Source organism: Eubalaena glacialis, chromosome 11 (genome assembly GCF_028564815.1).
Source record: "Eubalaena glacialis isolate mEubGla1 chromosome 11, mEubGla1.1.hap2.+ XY, whole genome shotgun sequence".
Lineage (NCBI taxonomy): Eukaryota > Metazoa > Chordata > Mammalia > Artiodactyla > Balaenidae > Eubalaena > Eubalaena glacialis.
This window is the reverse complement of record NC_083726.1, coordinates 47,314,010-47,336,030: the sequence shown is the minus strand read 5'-3', so window position 1 is coordinate 47,336,030 and position 22,021 is coordinate 47,314,010. Positions and strand designations below refer to the sequence as shown.

Genomic DNA, 22,021 nt, shown 5'->3' with positions numbered 1-22,021 from the left:
ATGGCAGGAAAGAGCTATAGAAAGCAAGGTGAGGCAATGTCAAAATTAAATTTCATGTGCTTCAAAATTTTGTTTTGCTAATCCAAAATTAGGAAGAGAAACTGTTTTGTCCTTCTTCACATATCCCAAAGATCCTTTCTCTTGGGATCCAGAATTCTGGTTAGTATTGATTAATAAAAAGGGTTTTTGTCTTGCCCATCTTTGGTTGGTAACCTTTTAAGTACACAAACAATCATTTCGAGTTTCTGTTTCTTGACAACATGCCTGTTTCCTACCTCAACTACCTTAAGTGCAAAAAGCTCCCTCTCCACAGTATTTACAGTTCAATTATGAAATCATATACATAAAGGTAGGGAAGATAATTGTTTGGATGCAAACACAAACTTAGAAACTTCAAACCATCAATGACACTATCACGATTCTGATTACAAAGTTGCTGAGAATAGATTCTATCATGAGTTTTCTATCACTTCCCAAAAGGTCACCAGAAGAGTGTGCTGTTTTCAGTCTAAGCACTGAAATAACATAAAGAAGCAAAATTCCAAGAAAGATTAAAATCAGTTGCATTGCTAAATTAAAAACTAATTCAACAGGAGCCAATTGCACATGAGACAAGGTTCCTCCCCACCACTCTACCCTACCCCAACCCCTGAAACATAATGAACAAGTCATTTGGCTCAAGAAGTCATGGTACTATTCACAATTGCCTTATCACCAGGGAAAAACTAGGGACAAACTTTGTTCTTCTAAAAATCAGAAGTCCGTTTTGTACCATGTTAGAAGACCTCACTATACCCTGCAGAATGGATTGCCCATGGCTTATTGCCCATTGCCTATTGAGTTGAGTTAAGCTGAAAAAACTGGGCAAACCCACTGTTGCATTATTTTACAGTTAAACAGAAAGAAAACTAAGAGCTTCAAAGAACCTTAGTGTTCAGAAAATTAGTTGCAACATATATATTATGAACATATATTCATATATATTATGTATGTATATAGTATAAATTTGTATAGTATAAATGAATATAATATATATTAAAAATCAGGTTAATAAATACAATTCAATTTCCTGTCTTTAAGGCATGATTTCTGGTTTGACCATGCAGCCTTCAAACCAGATGTACTAGTCACGTAATTACTTTAGCCAGCCGGTAATCTGGGTTGTCCATGTGATGGAAAACAAATGCTTCGTATATAAGCCTTTTCTAGTTTTGACAGGACAGACCAAATAATTTTTTTAGAGAAATGTTTCATTGTGGGCTATGGTCAGGCAATAAGAACCCTGCCAGTCACCCACATTCACTGGCATGCTCTATGCCCTTTCCAAAGCCATTTGTTTGCTTTTATGAAAGCACAGACTGAAAACAGGCTGAATATTAAATCCAAAGAATATTAAATTATTATTTAATGAGGATGTTTGTGGGACATAAAATTAAACCATAGCAGTATTCTACAAGACTACATGATTACAGAGAGAACGAGAGAGAGAGCGAGAGAGAGGGAGGGAGAGAAATGATCGAGCTAGTTTACCACTGTTGGAGTTTAAAGTTATCACAACCAGTTTCAGAAGCATACGGTATGCTTGAGGGTCTAGTGTACCTGAGAACATGATACTCCCAACAGGAATTTATTTAGCTTCCAAATGATCCATTAAGAAAGTTATAAAGTACAAGAAATGTTCCCAACTACTGTTTAGCAAACAAAATTTTTAGTACTTGTAGGTGAGCCCAAAAGACACTAGTGTATAACTATAATAAAAGTTTTGTGTTCCAGAACCTTTTGCCAAGATCATTTATGTCTTATTTTGTTAACCATACTTTTCAGAATTGCCCGGGTTCTTTGCTTTCTGCACTTACTTTTCCCCTCCAAAAAAAAAATGGAGACAAACATGCCCTCCAAGAAAGAAACTTTCTCCCCTCCAACAAAGAGGCTAACATCTTATGCATACATATATTCTCTTCCACCTAATTCTAAAGATGTGTAAGAATGGAACATAAACTCATTTATCTGCTAGGGGTCACTATGTTTAAAAGATAGTAAAGATGTTTCAAACTGGCAACATTTAAAATCATCTCTGTGTCATCTATTTATGTGTATCCCTTGGAGATAATAAGTAATTGTTTGTTCTTTTAAAACATCTTTCTCATGATTATCAACTAAATCTTGAAACTCACTTTAGGGCTGTTAGAATTGCATAACTAGACCCAACCGTTTTTCATCCATCTGGGGAATCCCAATGGATAACCTAACTTCTTGTTATTTAGAATGACTGAAATTTCTCTCCTAAAGCAAATCACAAATCTCCATTTAACTAAGGCCAAAAAAAAATTCAAAAATTTACTTAAAATAAAGATGGCAATGATTTGATTAGCATTACATAACAACAAATTGCCAAGAATGTTATTATATGAATATACAGCATTTAAAAATCTATAACTGATTCCTTCCTGCCAGCTAGTTTCTGCAAAAAATGGCATCTTCACTTTAGCTACTCAAGTCAGAAGTCTGGGAGTCTGCCATCTCCCTTTGCTGCCCACATCTCATTCCCAGGTCCTTTGGATTCTATCCCCTAAATACTTCTGGAATGTGTTCACTGATACAATGCCCATCCAGGCCATCACTGGCCCTTATCTGTGTTATTCCACCAGGTCTGTGTCCAGGCTTGCTCTCCTTTAAGCCATTCTCCACACAGCAGCCAGAATGATCTTTCTAAAATAAGTATCGTCATGTTTCTCTTCTACTGAACAACCATTAAATTACCTCCCATAGTCCTTGTAATAAAAGCCAGACTCCTTAACATGGCTTAAAACCCTCCAACTTTACCTTCTTCTGCCCTTTCCAGTCTCATCTGCTGGCTCCATTCTCCCATTTCCACCTATTTATCCAGCTACAATTCCTTGATCTCTCTGTTGAGTTAGATGGCCTGTAAAGAACACCAATAGCTCCCTGTTATCTGATTCCCTAATCTAGCACATATCATATATTTTTGATAACTGCTTGTTTAATTTTCCGTTATTCCTGATATGCTGTAGAAGCTACAAGAGAGCATGGATTGTGTCTGTCTTTGTTTAAAATTGAATCCTCAGCTTCCAGTACTGAGCCTAACAAAACCTAAGTGCTCAGTAGATGCTTATTGAGCATTAAGAATGAATAAGGCGGGCTTCCCTGGTGGCGCAGTGGTTGAGAATCCGCCTGCCAATGCAGGGGACACGGGTTCGAGCCCTGGTCTGGGAAGATCCCACATGCCGCGGAGCAACTAGGCCTGTGAGCCACAATTACTGAGCCTGCGCGTCTGGAGCCTGTGCTCTGCAACAAGAGAGGCCGCGATAGTGAGAGGCCCGCGCACCGCGATGAAGAGTGGCTCCCGCTCGCCGCAACTAGAGAAAGCCCTCGCACAGAAACGAAGACCCAACACAGTCAAAAATTAATTAATTAATTAATTTAAAAAAAAAAAAAAAAGAATGAATAAGGCTATGGACACCAAGGAGGGAAAATGGCGGGGGTGGGGGGTGGGGGGTGATGAACTGGGAGATTGGGATTGACATATATACACTAATATGTATAAAATGGATAACTAATAAGAACCTGCTGTATAAAAAAATTAATTAAATTAAATTAAAAAAAAAGAATGAATAAGGCAAAACACAAAGAAACAGAAAAGAAGGTACAACCAATTGGGGGGAAATATTTGATGCCAATATCATAGATCAAGAGTAATTTCTTTATTAGCTGAAGGCTCATACAAATAAGGAAAATGCTCAATGTATAAATGTGTAATAGTTCACAAAAGTGTAAATAGGGCTCAATAATAAACATATAGGCAACTATTTAACCACACTTCAGTGAAATATCCACTTTTCCATGCAAACTGACTTGGAGATTTTGTTTTCTAATGCTAGCATCCTAGCAAGGGTGTGATGAAAGGAATAATCTCATATAATTTCTGTGGGAGGTATAAATTGATCCAAATGTTTTTGAAACAAATTAGTTAATGTGTAACTTTAATGGGTACACCCTTAGGAATTCATCCTAAACAATTATAAATATGAGAGATTTATAAAACTACACAAAGCAGCATTATTTTCAGCAGTAAAAAATTAGAAGCAAATTAAATATTCAATAAGATAGACAATGTAAGACATGACGTATCCTCTAGTTAGATTATTATATAATTTTGTGAGAATGATTAAGAAGCAATAGAAAAATAGCTTATGATATAAGTGAAAAAATAAGAAATATAAAATTTTAAGTACAGTATGATTAAGTACATAAAAACTATGTATAATAAAAGGGCTGAAAATATTTCATTTAACTAGCAGTCATAATTATTCTGCTAATTCAGTGAAAACAGAACTTGTGCCCTAATTAGCCTTAAATTTCCACTTTACTTTGTTCATGTGAGCTGGTCTACTAATTACATCTTTGTTAAAAAGAAATAAAAAATACTTTCCATTGGTTTTGCTTTTGCTATTTTGATGGGTGTCCTGGGAGGAATAAGAGAAAGAAATAGTCACAATGACGCGAAACCATGCCACTTATGCATGTTTCCTTTGTTTGCATGTTATCCTTATTATTCTTAGGAGGATAGTTACTCAAGTTCTTTTGAAATAGTATCATAAAAAGCGTCAGATGTGTTCCTGACAAACCATTCTTATAATTCTTAAAGAAAATATTTAACAGTTGAAAATGTCTGTATTGTTATATGGTATAAAATAGGTTATTGCTTATGCCCACGTAAATGGATACTACAGATTGATAGGGAAACTTAGCTACCAAATTACAAAACCATAGAAAAATCTCACAATGTATTCTCAAAGGGATTGTCCTTCAAAAAGGTATTGTGTAAAAGCAGATGTCAAGATGGGATTAGTTATGCAAAAGATTTAATGGAGGAAACATCTATGAGGGAAAATGATGAAGGGCTCCAGGGGAGGCTCAGAGAACTGTCAGACCATAATGCAAGTCTGACCCCTGTGAAGGAAAGAGGAAAAGATGTGGGGTTGGGTAAAAAGCATCTGAGACTGCAATGCAATTTGAAGGAAGTTCAGCGAGGTTGCTGGGAAGTCCTTGAGACAAAGTCTCCCACCAGAGGAGTCCTTTCTGTTCAAGAAATGGCCCTCTCTTAGTAATCCTACCGTATTCAATCACAGACTTGAAGCAGCCCGTGGTAAGTGTGGCTTCCATGTGACAGCAGTGGGGGATTTAGAGTGAGGCAGCTGGGACCATCTGTTAATTATGCCTTCTGCAATAGGAGCTCTGAGAGGCTCTTTTTCATGGCTGCACAGGTAGTATTTAATCACACTCAAAATAGAGCATCTTATTTTATAACAGAGCATCTATTTCAGTGTTTGCTCAAAGTAGCCACCTAGTTATTTGGTGGCATTTTTTGATGTAAAATGACCATGAGTTTCTCATGACAACAGCCTGGGAGATAATTAGGAAAGCGTATATCTCTATTGTTTTGGTGGGGAAACTGAGGCATGGAGAAGCAAGAGGACTTACCAAAGTTCAAAATAAGTAACAAACCAGAACCCAAATCACTGTTATTTTAGTATAAGAAGGCCCCTTCTCTTTTATATTCATATATGTAGAAATATAATAAAAATTTCAGAATGTTAGCATAGATAACATGTAAATATCCAAGACCACATGGCTCTCTAGTTCACTGTTATATAAGAAAGGAGATTTCACAGTTAAGTACATTTATTTCAGAATGAAATCAAAGGGCTCAGTGTCTATTTACAAACTTTCCTGAGAGAAATGATTTTTCACCTATTACTTTTTTTTCTGAGTCATCAAATTAGGGAGAAATATTAATATTTTCCTAAATAAGTCTTGAGAGTACATACTCAATTCTGAAATTCAACCAAAGGAAAAGAACCTAACATGTCCTTCTGGCCATCGGGCACAAAGAAATTAATTAAGACCTTTAAAACAACTCCTAGCTCCAAATATTCCGATCCACATAGAAAACAGGTTTCTCTTTTAATTCTATGCATGTAAAGACCCAAATTAACCTTAAAAATAAATGTTTTACTCTGCCCAACTGTTATGAGAATGGTCCCTTGTACTTTATTAAGCCAAATTTTGAAGTGAGCAAAATGAGGACGTTAGAAAGCTGAATTAAATCATTAATGCAAAATAGCTATATCTTTCTTTATGATGGTCTATTTGTCAAAAAGAATTTGTTTATGCTCAAGGGGTAGTTTATTGATGTGAGATGCTTATATCACTTCAAATCCCATAAACATCTTGAAGAAAGAATTTTACTTTCCAAACATCAAGAACATATCTGTCCCAACATATGAGTCTCATCAGAACCAGCTCTAACCTTATCATCCCTATTGGTGGCTGCTTTTAGTTCCAAATGTTAGGATTTAAATATCTCCCAGGATCTTCTGAACATTACGTAACAGGTTTTGGGGCAAGGAGGGGGATGTATGTTAAACTTACTAAAAACATCATTTCCAAGGCATCACTTGAATGATATCCAAGGTTGGTTTGTCTTGGATTTTTTATCTTTTCTTCAACAATCCGTAAGTTTTATGAGGCAGCGACATGGATTCAAAATGATGAGCGACATTAGTAATCTCCACTCAGGTACATTATTTTAAAAATAAAATTCATTGCCATAGAAATTTTCTCTTTCCCCGGACTTTGAAAAATGAAATCCTCTGCTTATTTATAACAACAGTTACAGCAGTCCAAGTTTTAGGGACCATCATTGCCAGATTTTAAATTGAGCCTGAAACAGCCTACCTCAAAGACCTCTCTTGGGCAGCTTAGTAACTTTATCTTTTTTTACTCTAGCCATCTACATAGTTAAACAGAGCAAACTCACATCATTTATTTTGCACATTTGACTCCACTCCCTTGGGGCAAATTCATTCTCTGGATGAAATGGAATTGCAAGGGGTGTTAGTGACACTTGATCATTTAGAAGGAAATAGAACATACACTCCCTGGTCAATATACATTAGGTCATCGGTATTTTTGCATAATGATTTCATAAAAATATAACCATGTGCATGCCTGAACATAAATTTAAGTTCCACTCAGTAAAAAAAAAAAAAAAAAAAAAAGCATTCAAGGAAGTAATTCCAAAAGCTTAAAACAATGATTTGCCTTTTTCAAGTCAAAATTACTCAAACATACTCAAATTCCAAATCAACTAGGGGCAAAATAATCAGAGAATTTTGGAGCTTGAAAGACCTAAGAGGTTGTTTTAATTCAGGTACAGCTTTACATGTGTGTAATAGAGACCCAAATTAAAATTGGCTTAAACAAGATAGAAGTTAATTTTTCTCTCATGTAACACTACTGAAGTAGTGAACTGCTAATAGGGATACTCTGCTCTATAGAGTCATCTAGGGACCCAGGATTCTTCCATAATGTTGTTCTGTCATTTCTAGCGTGATATCTTTGTCCACATGGTCCTAGATGGCTCATCACCAAATTCCTATTTCAGGCACAACCTGAATTTTGTACACATCACTCTGCTCCTATCCCATTGGCTAGAAATCAGTCACATGGCTATACCTAGATGCAAAGGATGCTGGGAGCGGTAGTGTTTATTCTTAACATTCACATGCTCAGCTAAAATTCAATTACTATGGAAGGACAGAAGATATTTGAGAGGATTAGCTAAAAGTCTGTGCCCCAGAGGTCATTTTCGATCCTAATATATAAAACAAATAAAAACTGAACTCTTTGCTTAAAGGTGGTGAGAGGTTGGACCCCTGTTCCCAGCCTCTTGATTCCTCATAAGGTTCCTTTAATGACTAGGGCTCTGTAAGACACATTTAGAAACCATTGCTCTAGACAAGGGGTGGAAAACTAAAATGTCTAAAAAGGTCAGGTGGGTAAAGTAAATAAATGTAGTGAGTTGAATGGGTCCAGTGGCTGGCAATGGGACAGCCTAAAGAGAACATTCCCAATTAGATCAAAAGGTATCTGATGCACTCAGTACCAGCATATTTTTGCTCCATAAAACTGTGGGTCCTGAGTTACCAGACCTTCCAATTTTTCAAGAGAAGCCAGAAATCTATGTTTTAGTGAAATGTCCTGCTTTTTTAATATTGGTTACTAGTTAACACATCTTGTGATACTGCAAAGGCCAAAAGTACATCTGCAAGCCAGATTTACCCAAGGGCCACTCAATACAATTTATAATCATCTAGGCCAATCACATCATTTTCTAGACAGGGAAACAGAGGCTTCGAGTGCTTAAGTAACTAGCCCACGGTCACGTAGCTAACCACACCTGGTCAGGTTTTTAGTCTTTGAATTTAGTACTCCTTACACTATACCATCATAAAATGCCACAGTGAAGTTCAGAATAAGCAAATAAGAAAAAAATTTCTTTAAAAGTAACAATTCTATGCTACAATTTAGTGTTCGGCTTTGAAATAAAATATTTGACAGCAGATCAAATGTGTGTTCTATGTCCCATTGCCTCTCAACCCCATAATTGAAAGTAAAATCTGTTCTGTTTTCTACCTTCCTGGCCTGGGTTTGCCAGATCCCTGGCTGCCTGATCAGGAACACATGAAGCCAAGAAGCGTCAAAGGATACCACTGGCATCCACCCAGTAGCCAATCTTTCCTTTCTCCAGCATGGCCCATTTAATTGCACACTCATATCATATCAGTGGCAGATTCATTGCAAAACACATTTTTTACTTTTGTGTGTATTTTTTTTTCTGTATGCTGTAAAGTTATATGGCTAAAATAGTTTTGGCTGAAAATTTTAAATATATAGAAATGGATAACATTTACCTTCTAAATGCCTGAGTGGAACTAAATTGTTCATGGATTAGTTATATGGTACTTACATAAGCTGTTTTATGAATATTTCTATTCTTTAGAAGCTTCTTGCAGAAGAATCTTATACTAAAAGTGTGTGTCAAGCATGAAAAAGTCCCTCATACATTATTTCTACCTTATGGTGGGGTCTTTTAGTCCAAAACTTAGATGAAAGGATGTGCTTATTTTCTGCTTTTATTCCTAGAACTTTTGTTTTGCTCAATCTTTCCAACACTTAAATTAGATTTTTTTGGGTGTGGTGAATGTTATCCTAAATGTATAACAAGAGGAAAGGTTAGAAATATAAGTAGTCTATACCCAATAATAATTCAAAAAGTTATTTAGTTCTCAAATTTGAATTTTCTTTAATTTAAAATCATTAGGGCTCTTTTTTTTAATCTGAGGTTTTCGTGGCTTCTGTGATGCTAGCAGTTGGTAAAAGTAAGGTCTATAGGGGGCCAACCTCAGAAAATAAGAGCTAAGGGCTGGGTTTGGTTTGGCTGGAAAATACATTATTTTTCCATTCCCTATTTCTAATGTCTTAAATCATCAGATTTTATTAATAGAATAAATAGAACCACATGGAGCAATTCCAACAACTATTAGAAAAACACAGACATAAATGCACAAACAAAACTACTCTATTTCCTGGTCACTTTCTGCAGTCTTACTTTTTTATTTTTTTTTTAATCTTCTAGCTTTCTTTATTCTTCATTCTCTTTCTCTCTTCTATTTATTTGCATTAACTTCAACCTAAATAGTAAAGCATTACATTTTCACTACATTTAGGGTAAAAGCTTATTTTCTTTTTTAAAAGTGGACTGTTTTGCTTCCTGTGCTAAAGAGAACAGCCTGGCTAGTGTACAGGTGGCAGCTTTCATTACATTAAACGGGGAGCAAAGGTAGGAATGTGATAGATAAAATCCCAAGCAATGAGAGTCAGAGAGGAAAGCTTACGTAGCAATGAGGCGAGAAGGAAGATGATTCAAGAAGCACAGAGAAGGGCAAAAGCAGTTTTAAAGTGGTTCAGGGTGAATCACTTCATACACATGACACTGAATCAGTCATAAGTCAATGGGTTTAACTAAATCACTAATGATTGAACATTCATTAGTGAATGTTCTGGGTCCTTCCTTGCCTCAATGTCACTTACCACCTTCTTCAGTGACAAGGAGGATGTCTAAGGTAAGAAGTAAAGGAGATAAGAAGAACTTATCAACAAGTCCACAACTTGGCAAAGACTTTTCTGGTTTGATCTCACTTGTCTTACTGCAGTACTCTTCCCTTTTTAAGAATACAAAGAAACTGAGGTAGTTATATTTAGGAGAAGGAAGCAAAGGAAAAACTATTGAGCGTAGTTGCAAGGGCAGAGTTGGGCAAAGGAAACAAAAAGTAGAGCAAAGATGGGAAGTAAGCAACAGGAGGGATTCTCTCTCTCTCTCTCTCTCCCCTATCCCCCTCTCTCCCTCCCTCTCTCTTCCTCCCCACGCCTCCCTCCCTCTTTTTTCCCTCCCTCCCTCCCTCCCTTCCTCTCATCTTCCATTTGCTTGATCTCTTCATCTCCTTTGAAGCTTCCAAGCATCTATCCTCCACTTAATAACCTAGATCCTTAGGCTGTTCTTGTTCATTCTTCTGCTATTTTCACACTTTATTTATGACTCAGAGTGCTTTGGAACTAAGGAAGGGGGAGATGGATGGTTTTTCAAAACCATAACGTTTCATCTAAATTCCTATAATTCCTAACTGATCTCTCTGCCACCAAGCTGGCCTCTCACTAATCTGTCTGCCACACCTCTGCCAGAAAGTTCTTCCTAAAGTGCAAATAAATCACATTGTTACTACACTGGAAGCCTTTTGAAATGATTCCTGAAGGTGTAAAGAATGCTGTCACCTTAATCAACTGAGCATGAAGACCACCAACTATCCCCAAATACTTATTATTCCCCAAACGTGTCATGCAGGGTTTCGTGCTGGGTGTCTTTGCACACACAGATCCCTTTGCTTCTGGTTATTTCCTACCCATCCTTAAAAATTCACCTCGAGCAGTCCTTCAGCAGGAAGTTTTCCCTTACCCATATGATTTCGTTTGCTCTACATGTATCACAGCAAATTTTGTATGGAATTATAAGTGGTAGATTTATTTGTCTGTCCCCTGCTCTACAAGACCCTAAGCAAGGAAGCAAAGTATCAGCAATAAGGGAGGTGTTTGGTAGTGGGAGGTGCTCTCACGTAGCTCCGATCCCATCACATAGAAGTGATAAAGAGGTTATGAGTCCGGAGGTCACACCATTTACCTTCCTGAATTGACCTCAATTTCATCATCAATTTCAGGATTCATCTAAAACTGAAAAAGCCCGGCTAACAGTAAACACTCCGAAACATGATAGGGACTTCCCTGGTGGCGCAGTGGTTAGTACTCCGCGCTCCCAATGCAGGGGCCTCGGGTTCAATTCCTGGTCAGGGAACTAGATTCCACAGGCATACCAAAACTAAGAGTTTGCATGCCACAACTAAGGAGCCCGCCTGCCACAACTAAGACCCGGTGCAACCAAATAATAAAAAAAAATTACAAAATATGATGATAGTTTTGAATATCTGTATCTGTTTATATCTGTAGCTATAGCTACATGTAAATCTGTGTATCTGCCTAGGGTATTAGCAGAGTCTAAACCCTGTTGTCACTCTTCCTGCAGGCGTGTCTAAAGGCTGCTCCCTCATGTAGGCTGGATTCTTTTAGAAATGTGCTCTAGAAACCAGTGTTAGACAAATGTATCAAATACTCTTAAGACTAAATATGTTCAATGGATACATAAAATGTTACAGATTTGAAAAAGACTCCAAGCCAAACTTTTAATTTTATTCAGCCAGTACACACATTACTCTTTATTTATGACTGGAGTGACCATACCTCCAAGTTTGCTTGGGATGGCCCCTGTTTATGCCTCTCATTCTGGCATAATTTTTAATATGCTCATTTCACCCTCCACCGTGTCCTGATTTGGACAGTTAATTATATGGCTTCTCTACTTGTGGCTCATGAACCTTCTGATTGATTACAGTGTTTTTTCTAATTGGTCAGTGCCCATGCCATACCAGTTGTTAAATATTTTTAGTATCAGATATGCTTATGAGGTAATTAAAGCATAGAACAGTGACATGATTTCTTCTCCTATACGTTGAATTAAATACAAATACATTAAGTCCCTAGAATAAGAAAAGTGAGAAGAAACACAAGACAGGAGAGCACGTAATTCACCCCCCAAGGACTGACCTAAAAAGGGAAGGAAACCTGAGCCATTCCGAGTCCCACTGGTGATGCTTTCTTCGGTTGCATTCCACCCTCTCCAGCCTCCCTCTCCCACCTGGACCTTCTCTCTTTCCTGTGTTTTTGTTTTTTCAGTTTCAGTCACTGTTGAGAAGAAAAATTAGTTTCTTCCCTTTCTAATCCCATAAAAATTTAAGATGCTAACCTGGTCATGCCCAGTTGTCACAGACCATTTTTGTTCAAAAGTAGAAATTCTAGCTATTGTCCCTCTTTATATGAGCATCCTCCACTGATTCGCAGATGACTTAGTTAGAAATGTCTTCTACTTGGCTATAGAATTTCTTCAAAGAGTACATTTCCTTGAAAGGCAGAGTAGGGAAATTGAGTTCTGTAGTTAAGAAAGCATTATCCTTACCATATCCAGAAGGCTGACCTCATTAGACTAAAAAGATGATGAGAATCGTACCATTCGATCATTTGGCAATGAGGAAAGATTTTCTACGGCAGAATTTCTAATGGAATTAATGCCAATTGAATTCATATGGAAAGAAAAGTTGTGCATACAGTCAGAATAAGTGCTTCCCAAGAATAATATGATCTTGAAATAGAGCATTTTAACCCTCACTAGAAAGTTGAAAGAGTTATGGGATCTAGAGCAGTGAGTAGCTATTGGTGTTTATTCCATGGTTTTCTACAGATAAAGATAGAAGTGTAGTGGTTCAGGTTGGGGCTTAGCTAAGTAATTTTAGCAGTAATAAAGATTTTCCTTAAAGGTTTACGCAGGTCTGTCCATTTATTTCCATCCATACAAAATGCATTCTGATAAACACAGTAGAATCTGGGGGATGGGGGTCGAATAGTGTTGAACTAACCCAAGTTCAAATAAGAATAATAGCTGCCATATATTTAGCACTTACTACATGTATTGGCAAACCATGTAATTCGATCTCCACTCTGAAACTGAAGCCGAATCTACGTGTAAAACAACTGCTTTGTGGTATGCAAAGTTTGCTGTCAGACAAATGGCATACTAAGAAGCATGTAATGAAAAGTTTTTATTTTGCTTTCAAGTAAACAAAATGTCAGACACTGCTGTGATTACAGAAGTCTGTGAAACCAAATCATGTGTAATAATTTTTCACTATCATGCTTCCAAGTGAGGTAGTTAAGGGATTCCTTAAAAGAAGATTTCTCGGGCTTCCCTGGTGGTGCAGTGGTTAAGAATCTGCCTGCCAACGCAGGGGACACGGGTTCGAGCCCTGGTCTGGGAAGATCCCACATGCCGCGGAGCAACAGGGCCCGTGAGCCGCAACTACTGAGCCTGCGCATCTGGAGCCTGTGCTCCACAACAAGAGAGGCCACGATAGTGAGAGGCCCGCGCACCGCGATGAAGAGTGGCCCCCGCTCGCCGCAACTGGAGAAAGCCCTCGCACAGAAATGAAGACCCAACACAGCCAAAAATAAATATAAATAAATAAATTTATAAAAAAAAAAGATTTCTCAATAGTCCCAGTCAATAATGACAGGTTTAAATTTCAAAATGGAATCAACAATTGAATGCTTATCTCCCAGTGCATCTGTCTCAGAATTACACTTCGGGATGTATCTCTTAGATCGGTGCTTCTTAAGGTGACAGTATACAAACTCTTTGCTACCAGTCCGTCATGAGATAAAGAGCTTACACCAGAAAATAAATCATCATACTGCTTCATTGATTGAGAACATCTTGCAACCCCCCCAAAAAAATTAGTTGAACAGTGTGTTTAGTGACGAAATTGGTCTATATTCTGGCACTAGTTTCTGATTTTATTGCCACTGCTAGCAAAGTCAAGGACTGACAGTAGCTTACACAACACAGTTCGAGTATCACGTTGTGAGATGTAAAGTTTTGTGTCAGTTAGAAATTGTATTCAGCTGCTGATAAAAGACCCAACTACAGAAACTTAAGTGAATTAAGAGATTCTTCTCTCACAGAAGACATGTGACAGACTATATGGGACATGCATGTCCACCACAAGCTGAGTTCTACCAGACCCACCAAACCATAAGGTCGGGTGGGCCCAGCAGCATCCCATAAGATACAAATGGTACATTTGGGATCAGGTGTAAATAAGCTGCATAGCAGCTGCCCCAGACCCTCGTGTTATCTACCACCATCACACCAGTACCTCTCTCCCAGCTCATATCTATGGCTCCATGGGGAGTCCACTATGATCAGCTAATGGAGGAGGGAAATGGCCAAGTTTGTTTCACAGCCTGATCAACTCCATATGTGAGTATAAGCCGAAAATAGATGGTTGCCGCTGTACAGCCCAATTCAGAGCAGCCCTGAAAGGAAGTGGGGAGGGAAATCCTCTCAATACATAGGGCTTTAGGCAGTCCACCTGGTTATCCACTTTGTGTGGAAAGAGAAGGGTATGAGTCAAGAATAAATACGGCTTAAAGAATAAATCGTAAGATTGAAGACACAAATGTCTGGAAAGGCATATATGGAGGCACCTGTGAGAGTGGGGAAATGTACTGCATTTTATCCATCAGAGAACACCTATCGCAGAGAAGACAATAAACAAGAAGTAGACAGAATGACTGCCAGGGGCCATCAGCAGCCTCTGTCCCGTCTTGGCACAATGTGGACATGAACAGGACAGCCACGGTGATCCGGACGGGGGCATGAGCCTAACTGCATGGGCTCCCACTCTCCAGAGCTGATTTCAATTTTGCTTCTGCTGAACGTCCAAACCTGCCAGCAACAGAGAGAAATTCTGAGCAGCCAATATGGCACCAGCTCTCCAGACCAACTTGGTGTCAAGTTGATTACACTAGACTCTTTTCACCCTGGAATATGCAGTAATTTATCTAGACTGAAATCCACACATATTCCTAATATGGGTTTGCCTTTCTTGCCTGCACTGTTCTCCACAGGCTTACGGAATCTGTGACCTACTGACTTGGGATCCCACATAACACTGAAGGGGACAAAATGACACACTTAAAGGGAAGGAAGTTAGACAGGAAGCACACGATCATGGGATCTTCTCTCTAAATACAAAGATGCTTAAACTTTCTACTCCCCACCGGACCGATACACATTGGGGTATCAAATAAGACTTGACACATTCTCTATGACTTCTCTAATTTTCGAAAGCCTTTCTCTGACGATTTGGGCCTCAGCCAGAGCACTTTCCCCAGTGCTCCACTCTACTTTCATTGTTCTCTTCTGAACATGGTTATGGTGTCCGTTTTCATTATTCCTCTCTTCTTTTCCTATCCTATCTTACTCTCACACAATCTTGCCCTTACTCTATATAGTACAGTTCTTGGAATTTATGTCCCAACATAATGTTGCCAGCAGTGTTGAATTATAGCAATGTCCTTTTGGTTCTTCTAACAGCTAAAAATAAAATTAAAAAGTAAAAGCATGTTAAGCAGATAGTACCTTCTAACAGGTTAGTGGTCACAAAATAAGAATCAGGTTGATGCATCACACAGGGAAATTTTTTCCTATACCTTCTGTTCTCCAATCCCTCTGAATAAGTGTTCTCTCTTTAATTAATAAAAATATTTTCTTTTTCCCTCAAGAGATCTTTTCTCTGCTTCTACAAAATACAGGCAGGATCAAATCTGGTTACCTCTAATTTTTTCATCTTCTCTTTATCTTATGTTTTCTATTCAAATACGTTAAAAGCCTAGAAAAAATATGTTCCTCCTCAAATCAAGATTTTTTATCTCTTCATTAAATGCAACTTTCCCTGTCTGACTTGACATGTACACATTACTATATTTAAAATAGATAACCAACAAGGACCTACTGTATAGCACAGGGAACTCTACTCAATATTCTGTAATAACCTAAATGGGAAAACAATTTGAAAAAGAATGGATACATGTATATGTATATAACTGAATCACTTTGCTGTACACCTGAAACTAACACAACATTCTTAGTCAACTATGCTACAATATAAAATTTAAAAAAAATTTTAAATGCAACTTTCCCAGTATTCTAACCATGTGAGCAAAAGTCAACCAACTCCTCAAAATTCACACGTTCATTTATAAGGCAGGTTCACAGTGGTTTCATTTATCAACATGAACTTCTCTCTGCTCCCAGAAAAAATATTTGTACATCTGGCTTTTTCTAGCCCCCATTTCTATGCCACCTATTCATATTTCCATTGTCATCTTCTATTTTATTCATCCAGCTTAAAACATCACAGTGCCTTTTTACCCACGCAACATTGTCTTCTCGTTTCTGTAATATGCAATTTTTCTCTTTTAATAAAATCTTGGTCTGCTTAGCTGTATTCCTGGAACATCAAGCCAGAAGTTCTTGTTATTTTTTTCCAGTTATTTCTTCCAAAATATATCACACATTACTTTACTCTTGAAGCTTACATCATCCTCTTTTATCCCTAGCAAGGAATGACTACAAATATGCCTCTTGGAGTAAATCTTAGTTATTTGATAATCAAAATTCCCATAACATAATCCCCAGGCAGCCCATACAGATTTATCTTTTGAATCTTTTTCTGACAATAAAACATTGCTGAAACAATTCAGTAATGTCTGTGTTTTCATGGCTTCAAATAGGTTTCCCTTTCCCATTTGGGCTTCCCCTTTCTTTACTTAGATCTCAAGAGGAATAGTAGGGATCTGAAAGAATATAAACCCTTAAGTCCCAATAACAGATGAGCCTTAAATAGTCCAGCAATAAACCGGATATTTTTTAAAAGACCACACATTCACAGATAAAGCATTAAGCATTTGAAAAATACTAGGCATATGGAGTGTAAAATATGTGTGAAATTAGCATCCAGCTAAATTGGACAGATAAATCCTTATGAAAAGGTGGAAAGACTATAACAAAACTAAAACTTTGAAAAAAATCTTCCATAATTCATCAATTTCGACATATTGACTTTTTGGAAATTTATTTTTAGAGAATTGTCCTGAGAAATTGTTTGGAGAAATGTCTAGCCTCAGTTGCTTACACATTCTTCTTCTATCAAGGTTCCAGGTTTGTGTATGGGCAACACAGCTGGTTTCTGATCCAAGACCTTAGTCTATACCTTAATGCTATCCTACCTGGTGTTGCTTTTTCTTGTGTCTTTCTCTCAAGATTTTAAGTTCTATGAAGGTTGGGAATATACATCACATCTCATGCCTCTTTATGTTCCTAGTACTTTGCACACATATATTTGGTAGCCAGCATGTTAGCTATTGAGTGATCAGGTGAGACCAGGGCACCAATCCAATTACCTCACCTTTGAGGGGGTGGTTAGGGGAACCCTCAAAAGATATTCCCTCTTAATGGTGGTTCAAAAGTTTCATCTTTCTATATGAAAGACATATTATTATTACAACTAAATTGAGAGTATTCTGGAGGAGAATAAAGTTTTCCTGCCCTATTCTAACCCCATCTAATGTGACTAAAGTCTGTTCCTTTTCTTAAGTGGAAATTGGGAAAAGGAACCATATGTTATCCTACCAATTATTGTATAATTTTCATATAATAAACTTTGAATTGCAAGAGATTTCTGTTATTGAGACTTCCTTTTAGTAGGAATTTGAATTATTTTAATAACCTGTTATTTCTATTTCGCAATGATGCAAAGCCTAACCAGAAAGCAGAGCTTCTCAAGCTATGAATCTGGGCTTCTGGCTATTTTATTATATTAGACATGCCTCCACCATTCCCCCAGATATTATAACCGCTGTCTGACCTGCCTCCACCTCTGACCCTCAGGGAGAAAGGTCTACCCATATCTGCTCGTGAGACTCCTCTCTTATATTTCAGATGTCCTGAGCTATCCTGTAATTACCTCCTGCATGTCTCCTTGATTCTCAGCTAGGGAAGTCTCTCGTCTGGTCCAGCTTGGTGCTGTTTCCTGAAACTCGTTTATTAGGTTGTTATTAAAGCCTAAATTTACCATCTTGTGAAATCTGATTAATGCCCATTATTCTAAGGTATATCTTGTTTATATGCTACCATAGCATTTTTCATATTATATTTTAATTATACTCACATCTGACGTCTTCACTATTTTCTGAACATTCATTTTTCCCCTTATCCTCAAACAGACAGTTCTCTCATAATATATGCTTTCATACTAAGAAGAGCCACCTTTTCTGCATATAAAATGACTAGATTCCCAAATTTCCTAGAATATAGTCTAATCAAATCCAAAACTTCTAGAACATAAGCTCCATGAGAGCAGGGAGCTTCCCTGTGTTCATCACCATAGCCTGCTTTACAGAACACAGCCTGGCAATGGTCAGTTCTAGTGTCAACAATGTTTGTGGTACAAAACAGTACTTGGTTAATATGCAACATTATGAAGGGAACCGTGTTATATCAGTTTCTTTAGATACTTGTCAATCATAAAGACTCTCATAATCCTTTCATATCCTACAGACAGAACATTGTCTAGGATTTTAAATTTTTCCATCGCTGATATTTTACATTCTTGTGGTTTCACAAGAACACTCTTATTTCAATACTCAAATAATTGTCATTTTTTAAAGCTTTACAGGTTCTGGGCTTTCTGCTTATAAAGTGACTGCCATATCCACCTAGAAACTCAAGCAGCTGATATTATCTTGGGTACAAAGAGCGGTCCTTCAGGATGACTTGAAGAAGCAGGCCACCCCACCCCTAGATGCCTCCTGTGTGCTCCAAGCAGGTCAGACTGTTTCCTGACATGGAATGGCCAGGGACCCTACTCTGCATAGGCCCCGGAGCTCTGTAGGAAAGAACTGAAACCTGACCAGCAATTGGAGTTTGGACATGTGCCCATTATATGGTACAAGGGTTCCCTGAAAGAAACCAGACTGAGGGAAGAGAAAGTCCAGCATTGAAAACAAAAACAAAAACAAAAATTGCCCAAATGGAGACAACAGCCTGACCAAGTGGGCAGATGGAGCTTCAAGGAAGATGGGTTCCAGGGACTGTGTTCGATCTGGGTCCACGCCTGGGTCTGAGCCTAGCGGGAGGGGAGCAGAGTGCCTAAAGGTTAGCAGCAAATGGGCAATGAGGGCGGCAGCAGGTCTGTGACTCACTGAAACAAAAGGTTCGTGGAACGGCAATGCAAAAGCAGACAGCATCAGATGGAGAGGCCACAGCTCTAATTATGTGTGAGACTCTGTCAGACTTCTTGGGAAAAACCCAATGAGGTGAGAGAGACTGGATTTCCTACCAAACAAGGCTCAGACCATTGTTCCCACCCACTACCTCCAGCTAGAGGAAAGAAACGTGGCATGAGTAAGAAGCATTAAGCTGAAAGGAAAGGAAAAAAACTTTTCAAAGTTTAAGTCATGTCACCAGTTCAGCTCCTAGCAGCTTTTTCAACAAAAATGTACATTCGTGTAGAAAGGAAAACAACGTATATTTGAAAGTCTCTGTGTCATAACACCTTGCGAAGGAAGATGAATGGATGCAGATGGTCTAGACAAGATGGAAATAGAAGTGTGGCACCAGGAAGGTGCGCTCACCATCAGGCTCATTCAGCATGAGTGTCTTAAAGGGAAATACCTCTGAAAGGAGCGATGTAGCAACTCACCAGCACCTTGGCAAGAGCTGGAGTATCCAGGTTCCGAGACGGCAGAGAGTGCAGGGACCAGAGTGCACAATGCCTGGAGTGAGGGCACGAGGAACCTGAAATAACAAAAACAACTTACTACTGGCTGGGTATGTTCTGTGTTCTCTGCATATTCTCATTTATTCATTTAGTCCTCAAGACAGCCCTATGAGGTAGGGACTATTATTATACCCTCATTTTACAGATCAGGGAATTGAAGCACAGAAAGGCTGAGTAACTTGCCCAAAGTCACATACAGGTACCAAGTAGCACAGTTGAGATTCACACCGAGACAGTCTGGTTTCTTACCCTAATGCTCCCAGAGCTCAGAAGATACTTCTCCAGCACTTACTCTGTGCCTCATTCCCTTCCAAGCACTTTGCACAGGTTAACACATTTGAGGTTGCAAGTCACGATAAAGACAGTGGAAGATAAAATTTACCTAGGGCTTCCCCTGTCATGGAGTAACTTAAAAAAAGAAAATTACTGGGATTCACTAATCTTCACTACTGCAGAATGCAACCTGAGAAGGAAAGGAACTAATCTTAAGAAAATACAAAGGCATCGCTACAGTAAAGATTCTGAATTTTAAAATCATAGGGTTCTAATGTTGAAAACAGAAAGTGAAGTTGTGTCATTAAGTCATAGAATACTGTAGAACAATGAAAGTGAATGAAAAAGAAATAGTGCTAAATGTATCAACCTGAGGAGATCCCCAAAAATAAAAATATTGAGTGAAAAAATCAAGTTGCAGAATGATACATGCAGTGTGATATCATTTCTATAGTTTTCTAACAGCTTTATTGAGGTATAATTGCTATATAAAAAGCTGCACATGGGAGTTCCCTGGTTGCCTAGTGGTTAGGATTCCGGGCTTTGACTGCTGCAGCCTGGGGTTCAATCTCTGGTGGGGGGACTGAGATCCCACAAGCCACGTGGCAAGGCCAAAAACAAAAAGCTGCACATATTTAATGTGTATATTTTAATGAGTTTGGACATATGCACACACCTGTGAAACTATCACCACATCAAAGTAATAGATATGTCCCTACTTCCAAAAGTTTCCATCTGCCTTCCTTCCTTCCTTTTGTGGTAAGAAAGAACACAACACAAAATCTACCCTCTTAACAAATATTTAAGTGCACAATACAATCTTGTTAACTGTAGGTACTATGCTGTACAGCAGATCTCTAGAACTTATTCATCCTGCATAACTGAGACGATAAACCAATTCAACAATAATTCTATAAATTTGGGGGTAGGTAAAAATATATGGTAACATTTCTAGACATGAATGAGAATGATAACCACCAGATTCCAGATGCTGGTTACCTCTGTGGAGGTGGAAGGGAAAGTGAATGAGGAGAATACCCAAGGGGCTTCCATCTGTTTTTCTTAATGTGTTATTTATTAGGCTGGATGATAGGTATATGACTGTGCTCTCTATATAAACCTTCTTATATAGGTCTGAAATAATTCTTAAAATGAAAAAATCGTTAAGTAGCCTCAGAATAGGTGGCAATGTTATAGAGAGAGATATTTCCATTCAAATAAATACCCTATGTCTCTCTTTTCATGTATGTCTTTTAGAAATCCTTTCCTTCAGTGGACCAAAAGAGAAATCTTTTGAAAGAAAGCTACAGTTGTATATAATCTTCCATTCCACTTGCCATATTTCTGCACCCTGCTCTGTGATTTTGGAGTCTGACCTGGACCAACCACATCAACAGGATTTCCCCATCCTCTGGGTTCTGGTTGGGCTCAATCAATGGTGAGCACCCAAGAAATCAAATGGAAGGGGTAAATTTAGGTCAAAATATTTATTCCTTTACCTCCCTTCTGCTAGGTTGCCTTGAATTGGCCTGCCCATCCACCAAAGTTCATTGGTCTGCTCAACACAACTCAAGATAATTCTCTCTCCTTTGTGGTTCTTTCTAATTCCAATAACTGCTCTCTGCTTCATCTCTTTGTGCCTATGAGTGGTAAGAATTGAGCTGATATTAGCCCTTAGTCCCTGTGCTATCCCTTGTAAATAGTTCATTTTTTAAATAAACTCTCCTTGAGTTGTCCTTTATAGAAATCATCAGTTTTATTCTCCTACCCTTATTTATACCTTAACTAGTTTTCCACTCCCTCAAAAACAATAAGAATCTAACGTATCTTTATATGTTCATGCAACATTTATTTAACAAGTATTTAGAATATGCTAATAGGGTTCCTAAAGATAAATAATTTTTAAAAATTGTTATTATCATGAGGCCACAGGTAATCTTCAAAGATGCCATAATAAATTAGGAAGACAAAGTCACAATCAACTGATTCTTATTTATATTATCATATTATTATATATTATATTATCCTTAAATTCTATATCA

General features: G+C 38.0%; 1 long non-coding RNA gene across 1 annotated transcript in view; it reads right to left on the bottom strand.

Annotated features, from left to right (window-relative positions):
• LOC133101528 (uncharacterized) overlaps positions 1-22,021 on the bottom strand; it is a 149,864-nt gene that overhangs the window by 12,464 nt on the left and 115,379 nt on the right. The window contains exon 3 of the long non-coding RNA XR_009702654.1: positions 19,629-19,723. This is a non-coding gene — a long non-coding RNA (uncharacterized LOC133101528). The remainder of the gene's footprint in view (positions 1-19,628; positions 19,724-22,021) is intronic.